Genomic DNA, 9,022 nt, shown 5'->3' with positions numbered 1-9,022 from the left:
TGAGGTGTTCCGGGCACGTCCAACTGGGAGGAGGCCCCAGGGAAGACCCAGGACACGTTGGAGGGACTATGTCTCTCGACTGGCCTGGGAACGCCTTGGGATTCTCCCGGAAGAGCTAGAAGAAGTGGCCGGGGAGAGGGAAGTCTGGGCATCTCTGCTCAAGCTGCTGCCCCCGCGACCCGACCTCGGATAAGCGGGAGACAATGGATGGATGGATGGATTATTTATTTATTTATTGAAACTTTGAAAAGCGCTGCACTTGTTTGTTGGAACACTTGTTTTGATTTATTTGAATAAAAGCACTTTCGCACTTTTGAACCATCCCCTTGCTCCATTGTTATTGCCTCACTGTCTAGCTCATCGGTAACATTACCGACAGTGTTGGGTTCAAAGGCTCCCAAACAGTGGATGGGAGCATGGAGCTGAACCCGCATCGTCACATACTAGTGTTTAGGCCTGCCATATAATTTATAAGAGTTTTCCAACTGTGTAAAGCCGATGTTACATCACACAACTTCTGGTCATTGAGTGTTTTAGACTTGCCGACTGCTGTTGCTGATCTTGCTGCTGGACCATGTCAATTTAGACTACTGAAAATTTCTGGATATGTCGCAAGTCACATTCCAGCAACAGTCATGCTCACAGTCACAGCCAATAATAGGCGAGTTCACCTGCAATCTCTTTTTTTTCCATCCTGTTATGGTATGTAAAACATGAGATATTAGAAAGGTGAACTCCTGTTCTGTTTGTCTGGTCTAAAACACCATGGTTCCTTATTCCTCGCCACTGCATTACATTAAATTTATGGATGAGCATTTATTGGTAGTCAGCTCTCATGCACACAGAGCTTGCTCCTACCTTCTTCTTCTTCTTCTTCTTTTGGCTGCTCCCGTTAGAGGTTGCCACAGCGGATCATCTTCTTCCATATTTTTCTGTCCTCTGCATCTTGTTCTGTTACACCCATCACCTGGATGTCCTCTCTCACCACATCCATAAACCTTCGCTTAGGCCTTCCTATTTTCCTCTTCCCTGGCAGCTTTATCTTTAGCATCCTTCTCCCAATATACCCAGCATCTCTCCTTTGCAAATGTCCAAACCAACGCAATGTCACCTCTCTGACTTTTTCTCCCAACCGTCCAACATGAGCTGACCCTCTAATGTACTCATTTCTAATCCTATCCATTCTTGTCACACCCAGTGCAAATCTTAGCATCTTTAACTCTGCTACCTCCAGCTCTGTCTCCTGCTTTCTGGATGCTGGAAAAGTCATCTCATGTGACATGGCCTTAAGGTAAGGTAAGGTACCTTTATATTTGGATAACATAATTCACATTGCATTCTCAAACCTGATTAGCCCAATTCAGAGTTTTGTGTGGCTGGAGCCAATTCCAACCCCAGGTATGACCTAATACACAAATTTTTGTTATGTGAGAGGAAAACCAGAGAACCCAGAAAAACAAATCATGCAAATACCAGGAGAAAATACTCACTTTACACAAACAGATATGGGATTTAAATGCAGAATATTGGATCACTGAGGCAGCAGCATTGACACCTGTCTCAAAATGCTTGCCTACCATAAAAGGTGCCACATAAAATAAACTTCATTTATTACTCGTGTAAGGACGCAATTTGTAGCAGTCTGGCGCCGCTAAGATTCACACCGTCGAAGAGACGATTTATTTATTTTTTTTGGTGGAGATTCCAGGGACACACCCAGCCTTGGCTTGGCCCACACACACTCACAAGCAGAGACAAAAAAGCGACCAGTAATTAAACAGTAATTAAAGAATGTATTAAATAATAATAAATGAAAACAACAATCCCACCCCAGTTCCCCTTATAGTAATGTACAATAAACACAAATTCAACAATAAAAAACCACTAACAAAAATCACACACTATGAAGTCCATGAAAACGGCAACTGATGAAATGAAATGATGGTAGATAGTCCAGTGATCAGCACGCTGTATATGAATGTTAAGGTCAGTCCTACTGGTATTTCATGATGAGATGATGGCGTATGAATGGGATCAGGAATGCTCCTTTCTTCGCAAGATGACAACACATTCTCAGATAGTCCTCATACAGCAGGGAGACACCAGACAGTCCATACACTCAAAACAGGAGACGATCCAGGACAAAACAAGAATCCACACATATTAAAAGGCAGACAGACAGGCAACTCCAGACATGAAACACAAAAGACTTCCTCCCCTTTTTAGTAACACTAGCTCCCCTTTTAAATGTTGCACCGGCCTCCTTGTACCCAACAGTCCCTGCACACTCAGCAGATGACCAATCAGAGCCACTGCAGGGACTGCTGGGAGTTGAAGTTTCAAGCACCACTACAACCTTATCTAAACAGGATTGGCTGCAAAGCAGTAGCCAGCTCCTTGCAGAATGCAGAGCCAATTGACTTAACTTGAGAATCTTCGGAAGGCCTGCGGTGGGTTGGCGCCCTGCCTGGGGTTTGTTTCTTGCCTTGTGCCCTGTGTTGGCTGGGATTGGCTCCAGCAGACCCCCGTGACGCTGTAGTTAGGATATAGCAGGTTGGATAATGGATGGATGGATGGATCTTCACAAGGCTGGAGAAAGGATCTAGTCATACAGATCTCATGCCATGATTTGAACCTATGACTCCTGAGTTGTGTGGCAGCAATGTTAATTATTGTGTAGTCCCTTAGAATGATTTTCTGATTTTTTATTTTTTAACTTTTAGCCTTTTTTATTATATATATACACCTATAAGAAATATTGACTCAAAGAAAAATCGGCACATTAATTATCTGAATTGCTACTAATACATAAATAATCACTACACAACAATTTTTTGAAAAGTCTTGCTTCCTGAAAAGTTTTTGCTGATTGTGACAGGTGAATCTTGAGTGACATGTTGCACTTCATTGTCATGTATGCTTTGAGAAGTTTGTCTACCAGATGAATGTAGTTTGGGGCTCTGTGATTGCCCAGAAAATTGTCAACAACGTCTTTGAAGGCTTTCCAGGTGATTTTTTCCAGCCCAACTAACAGATCTTCAAACCACTTGTCACTCATAACATGTCTGATCTGGGGGCCAACAAAAATACCCTCTTTGATCTTGGTGTCAGTTATTCTTGGGAACATCTGTCTTAAATAATGAAAACCTTCGCCTTCCTTGTCCAGTGCTTTCATGAAATTCTTCATGAGTCCCAGTTTTATGTGAAGAAGAGGCAAAAATATTTTTGCCAGGTAGACAAGTACTGAAGGATAAACATTGCCATTGTGTAGCAGAACAGCTTTCAGGCTTAACATTGATGAATCAATGAAGAGACGCCACTCTTCCGGGTTGCAATCACAACCCAAGGCCGAGAACAATCCTTCAATGTCACAACAGAAACAGAGAGTGTCGACTTGTGCAAAAAATTTGGTTATATCATGATGTCAGCCTCAAAACACAGATATTTTCATACCTGGTGACAGCAAACACCATTCCTGCAGTCTCGAACCCAGCAGCTCGGCTTTTGATTTTGAAAGACCCAAATCTCTGACCAAATCGTTCAATTCGGACTGTGTTATCAGATGTGGATCACCTGATGAGCACCATTCAAAATCTGGGTCAATGTCACTGTCAGTACCCTGCATTGCAGTTTCTTCATTTGGTTCGTCTAAGGTCCAATCCTCTGTCGTCATGTGGCACAGGTCTCAATGCTGAAGGCAGATTAGGATATTGAATTGGCTTCTTGTTTTTGGCAGAGAAACCAGACACATTAGTCAAAGAAAAGTAACAGTCCGTCACATGGTCTTTCTGTTCTCGCCATATCATCGAAACAGCAAACGGCATTATCTTTTGAGTGCCTCTGAGCCAGGCTCTCAGACTGACAGCACATGTCGCACAGCAAATGTGATACGCCCATTCCTTGTCTTGATCACCAATTTTGCAGCCGAAATACAGATGATAAGCTTTCTTCACAAGAGCAGTCATCCAACATCTCTGAGGCGCCAGTGTATATTTGCCACACACAGATATAGCAGAATGTATCGCGGCTGTTACAACATTGATGAGACATATCGCCCGACACCAAAATGTTTATAGCATCAAGCTTACTTACTGTTATATTGCTACAGATACTATACTTTACTATACTAATACTATACATACATACTGACTATCTACAGTAAATTAACCAAATGAGCAGGATCGATGTATGCAAGCCACCTTTATAGCATGCTGAGACAGCATCAAGCTCGTTCAGACCTGCCCAGCCATGTCCAGGATGTCAACTTCCACAGAACAGCTTCCAACCTGGCCTGATTCCATGCCTGGACATGCCCAGGCTGCACAAACTGTTGTTGATATGTCGCTTGCGGGAGCGAAAATGTTTTGGATACAAATATAAGAAAAAATTGTGACAAAACTGAAGCGGTACGTGATGGATAAATTTTGTGATATTCGTGATCAGCACCCAAAAATCTATAAGAAACACCCAACAGTGTTCAAGAAGCAAAAACTTTGTTTTGTAGTGTAATATAAATAAATGTTTTATATGATATCATAAAGAGATATTTAAAATGCTGTCAATATCTGGCAACTCTACATCTTGATAATATTATAGTTATATGGAAAGCTACATTCCTTAAATTATAAAAATGCAAGTAGGTAAAGATACTCCACTGCTATAAAAAGGTTAGAGATGCAAAATTTCAGCTGTGTGGCTTTTGTGTGTGAAGAACACACAGCTGAAACTTATGTCTTTAACCTTCTTTTCTCACTTTGTTACCATACATATAAAGTATTTTTTTGCCTTTTACCAATACATTCCTAAATGATTCCCTGTTTCTAACAGTCATGTGTTCACATTCTAATAAACATAAAACATGTTTTTAATATTCAATATTTTAAATTTAATTAGCAGTAAATATCAGTTCTCACTGATGAACTATACAAATATTATAGCTCTAACTACATTTTAACATGAAGCTGCTAGAATTTTCAGCATTAAAATTTAATAATAGCTTGTGGCTGGAAAAAACAGAATGACTACTAATTATTTTATTCTTAAACAAGAGTATGCTAGGTGAAAATTCATATGTTAAAAAAAACAACTGGATGATCATGTAGATGTAAGTTATAAATTATAAATCTCTGAGAAATGTTTATTGGTTTAAGTGGTTACATTAAGTTGCCTAGCAGCAAGGTGAGTCTTGCATTTAAAAAATTGTACATTAAAATAAAACAGAGTTATACTTTACATAGATACTGGTTTAGAAATTTGTCAGATTTTATTATGCATCAAAACTTTTTTAGGTCGTTTCTGTAATCAAAAACACCCCCTGAAGACTTCATTAACATAAAAGTTTTTGTACGTTGACAGTCACACTAAAACTTTTTAAAAGTTCAAAACTTTATATTTTAGGCATGGAACTTTTAATTACACATACTCTACCACACCACCTCTGTGTTTAGAATATTCAACAATTTTATTCATTTTTAATTGTTTTCATTTTAAAATATCAAAGATATAAAAGATGGATAAATGTTAAAATGTATAGATTGTTTTACTATTTAAACTGGAAAATGAGTATGTTCATTTTAGCAGTTAATTTTGCATGTAATAAAATAATTAAAGTCGAAGTCTACTCTGTCATGGAGGGTTTAATCAGGTAAAACATTCAAGGAAACCATGCACATTTAAGCTGGTTTTATCAGACACTAATAGCTCTTTCATTTGATTACTTCCACTTTGATTTAAAATTGTAAATAGATGTTGTCATTACAAAGACGAGAACTCACATAGGTTAATCTTCCTGCTGACTCCAGATAAATGAATGAACTGCCTGTGAAAGGAATATGCTGCAGTCAGAAGTGGAGAAAAATCTATAATACATAACTGTAGTCTCGAAGAATAATAGTTTTAAATACATATATGTTTATGGGTCATATAGCTATCCATTTAGTCACACTGTTTATCCAGTTCAGCACGGGCTATGAGGAGCTGGTTCCTATTCTGATAGTACTGGGCACATACAGTGAATGCAGAAAGTATCCCCTTCAATTTTTTCACATTTTGCAATGTTGCAGCCTTGTGCTAAAATGATTTACATTTATTTCTTCACTACAACAAGCAATACTCAATACTCCAGAATGTCATTGTGAAAACTGGATTTTAGAAATTGTTGCAAATTTATTAAAAATAAAAAACCTGAAATATCACATTGTCACTAGGATTAAGGCCCTTTACTCGGTACTTACTTGAAGCAATTTTGGCTGTGATTACAGTATGGAGTCTTCTTGGGTATGATATGACACAACATACCTGGACTTGGAGATTTTCTGCTGTTCTTATCTATAGATCCTCTAAAGCTGTGTCAGGTTGGACGGAGACTGTCAATGGATAAATATTCTTAGGCTTCTCCAGAGATTTTAGATTGGGATTAAGTCTGGAATGTGGCTGGGCAACTCAAGGATATTCCTAGAGTTGTCCCTAAGCCACTCCTGTGTTTTCTGTACAATATATTTTTGGGATACTGTCCTGTTTCAGCCCAGTCCTAGGTCCAGCCTGCTATTAAGCATATTTTTATTAATGATATTGTTGTACTTGGCTTCATTCAGATTTCCCTCAACCTTATGCAGTCTCCCAGTCCCTGCTTCTGTAAAAACAACCCAAAGCATGTTGTTTCTACCTCCCTGCTTAACTGCTGGAATGGTATTAATGAGAACAGACTTCTTTCTGGACACTCTGTCATAACTTCCATATCAGTACTTGAGTAGTCTTCTCACCAAATACTTTTTTACTCTTACTTGAGTCATTTTTTGGATGACTACTTTTTACTCGAGTAATATTATTCTGAAGTAACGCTACTCTTACTTGAGTACAATTTTTGGCTACTCTACCCACTTCTGACAGGTGAAATCCAAACAAAGTGTAGAAATGTCTCAATTATGATCAATAGAATGGGATACACCGGAGCCAAATTGCAAGTGTCACAGCAAAGCCTTTAAATACATGCGTTGGTATGGTATTTCAAGTTTTTTTTTGTTTTTCATAAACTTGTAAAAATGTCTAAAATCGTGTTTTCACTTTGTTTTTTTTTTGTGAGTTTTTTACTTAAGTTCAACATCCTACAGTTATTTTGGTGGATCTTCTTCTTGTAATCGCCAGCTCCTGCCACCTGCCCATTAATGGTGACTTAAGAATGCATCATCATAGAGCCCATGCAGGATATGACTTAAATTGAAATTTTCAGGGATTGAAAAATGAAAATAAAATAAACAATTACAATTAATTTTTACAAATAACATGTAGAGTAAAACACATCTATATAAAAACTGCAATAAAAAAAAAAGACACAAATAACGTTTTGACCTTAGGATTCTTCCTTTCACCTGTACTTTCATTTGTGGTACTCAAGTCATTGAAATCTTCATTTGTTGTCCCATTTGGTGGTGAACAGCAGGATGAAAGCTACAAAGGTGATCCTGGTAACTTGATGCTCCAATGGAATGACTGCCCTTTGATGTTTGATTCCAAAGATTATCTTTAGTAAATCTAGAAAAATAATAAAATGTCTGCAGTCGGCAAATCAACTGCACTTGAATAACAAAGACGTGGTGAAGCTGTGCCTCATGGACCACTATGTCATATTAATTACAGAATGAAAATTATACTTTTTTATTATACATTGTTCCACAGCAACCATCCTGAAACATGTCCACTTTCATTTGGATGTCCTGAAAATGTTGTCAAAAATTGTCTTAACTTTAGTTTCCCATGATGAGACTGAAGGAAAAAATACTCAAAGAGTCTTTAAACCCTAAGAGAACATACTGTATAGTAAAAAGGTGAAGTATATTTGTCCACATTTTTTACTTTTTAATGTTTGAATGACATTTTGTTTTAGATGCCAGTTTTTTAGTGTCTGTATTTCTGAATGCAGGAAAACTGTGGAAACCTACACGGTGTCTTCATATCCAGTGGACCTTGAATCATTGTCAGTCTTTTTGGTTTTGTCTCAGATTTTCCAAAATATGGGCCTGTCCATTCTGTTTGTTGTTTTGCAAGATTCAGAAATATTTCTTTAACTATCACTAGTGCCTCTTGCTATTAATAAGAAAAAGTTGTTTATCTCAAAAATCAAAGTAAAATTTTTATTAAACGTGTACTGACTTCTTCCTCTAGATTTGAAGAAAATAATTTTGACATCTTGTTTCTATAACCTCTTCACATGATTTCTAAAATATCCTCCAACTTGTGCCCTTGTAGCAGATTTTTTCCACAAGTTCTTGCCTGTTATCTGAAGGACAATTATAAATGTCTAAATATTTATAATTTTTTTAATTTAAAAAAATAGATTCCAGTTCATTACTTGTATCAATTGTTAGCTGTTAACAAAATAATAAATACATATATTATATCATCTCTTAAACTGATGTAGAAATATTTTAAAACATTAGAAAGGAGCCCACATATGACAGATATTTTATATGCTGTGAGCCATGGTTTTATGTACAATGTTACTGGCTGAATTGTGCAAAATTTACACTAGTGATGGTTTTAAAAATATAGCTCATACAATGGGGGCGACTGCCCTTCGTATATTGACTTGAACGGTTCCCCTAAAATCTACCCAGATGCTGACATTTTTTTTTGGTGGTGAAATAATAACAGATTTAACTTGCACATTACAGTACTTATTACTAAATCGAAACATTTGCAGGAGCATTTTCAGTCTCTTTCCTCAAGGCTAGTGATTACCAAACTTTTTTCACTTGTGGCCTTGGCAGCCCATTTCTATAAATTGTACTCTTAATACTGGTAAAATATTTGTTGTTATTTAAAATTTATACATTGTAACAGGAAATAAATGGGCCAATAATGGGATTACAAAACATTTTAATAAGGTAAACAAATAATACATAAAGTTATACATTCAAAAATGAAAATTTACAATAAAAATGAACATTTATTAATAATTATAAGCACTTTTTTTGAAATTGAAATTGAAATGTTCAGTACAATCCCTGAGCCTGTTTTGAGGCGA

This window comes from Erpetoichthys calabaricus, chromosome 6 (genome assembly GCF_900747795.2).
Source record: "Erpetoichthys calabaricus chromosome 6, fErpCal1.3, whole genome shotgun sequence".
NCBI lineage: Eukaryota > Metazoa > Chordata > Cladistia > Polypteriformes > Polypteridae > Erpetoichthys > Erpetoichthys calabaricus.
The sequence above is the reverse complement of the archived record's forward strand: the minus strand, read 5'-3'. Positions refer to the sequence as shown.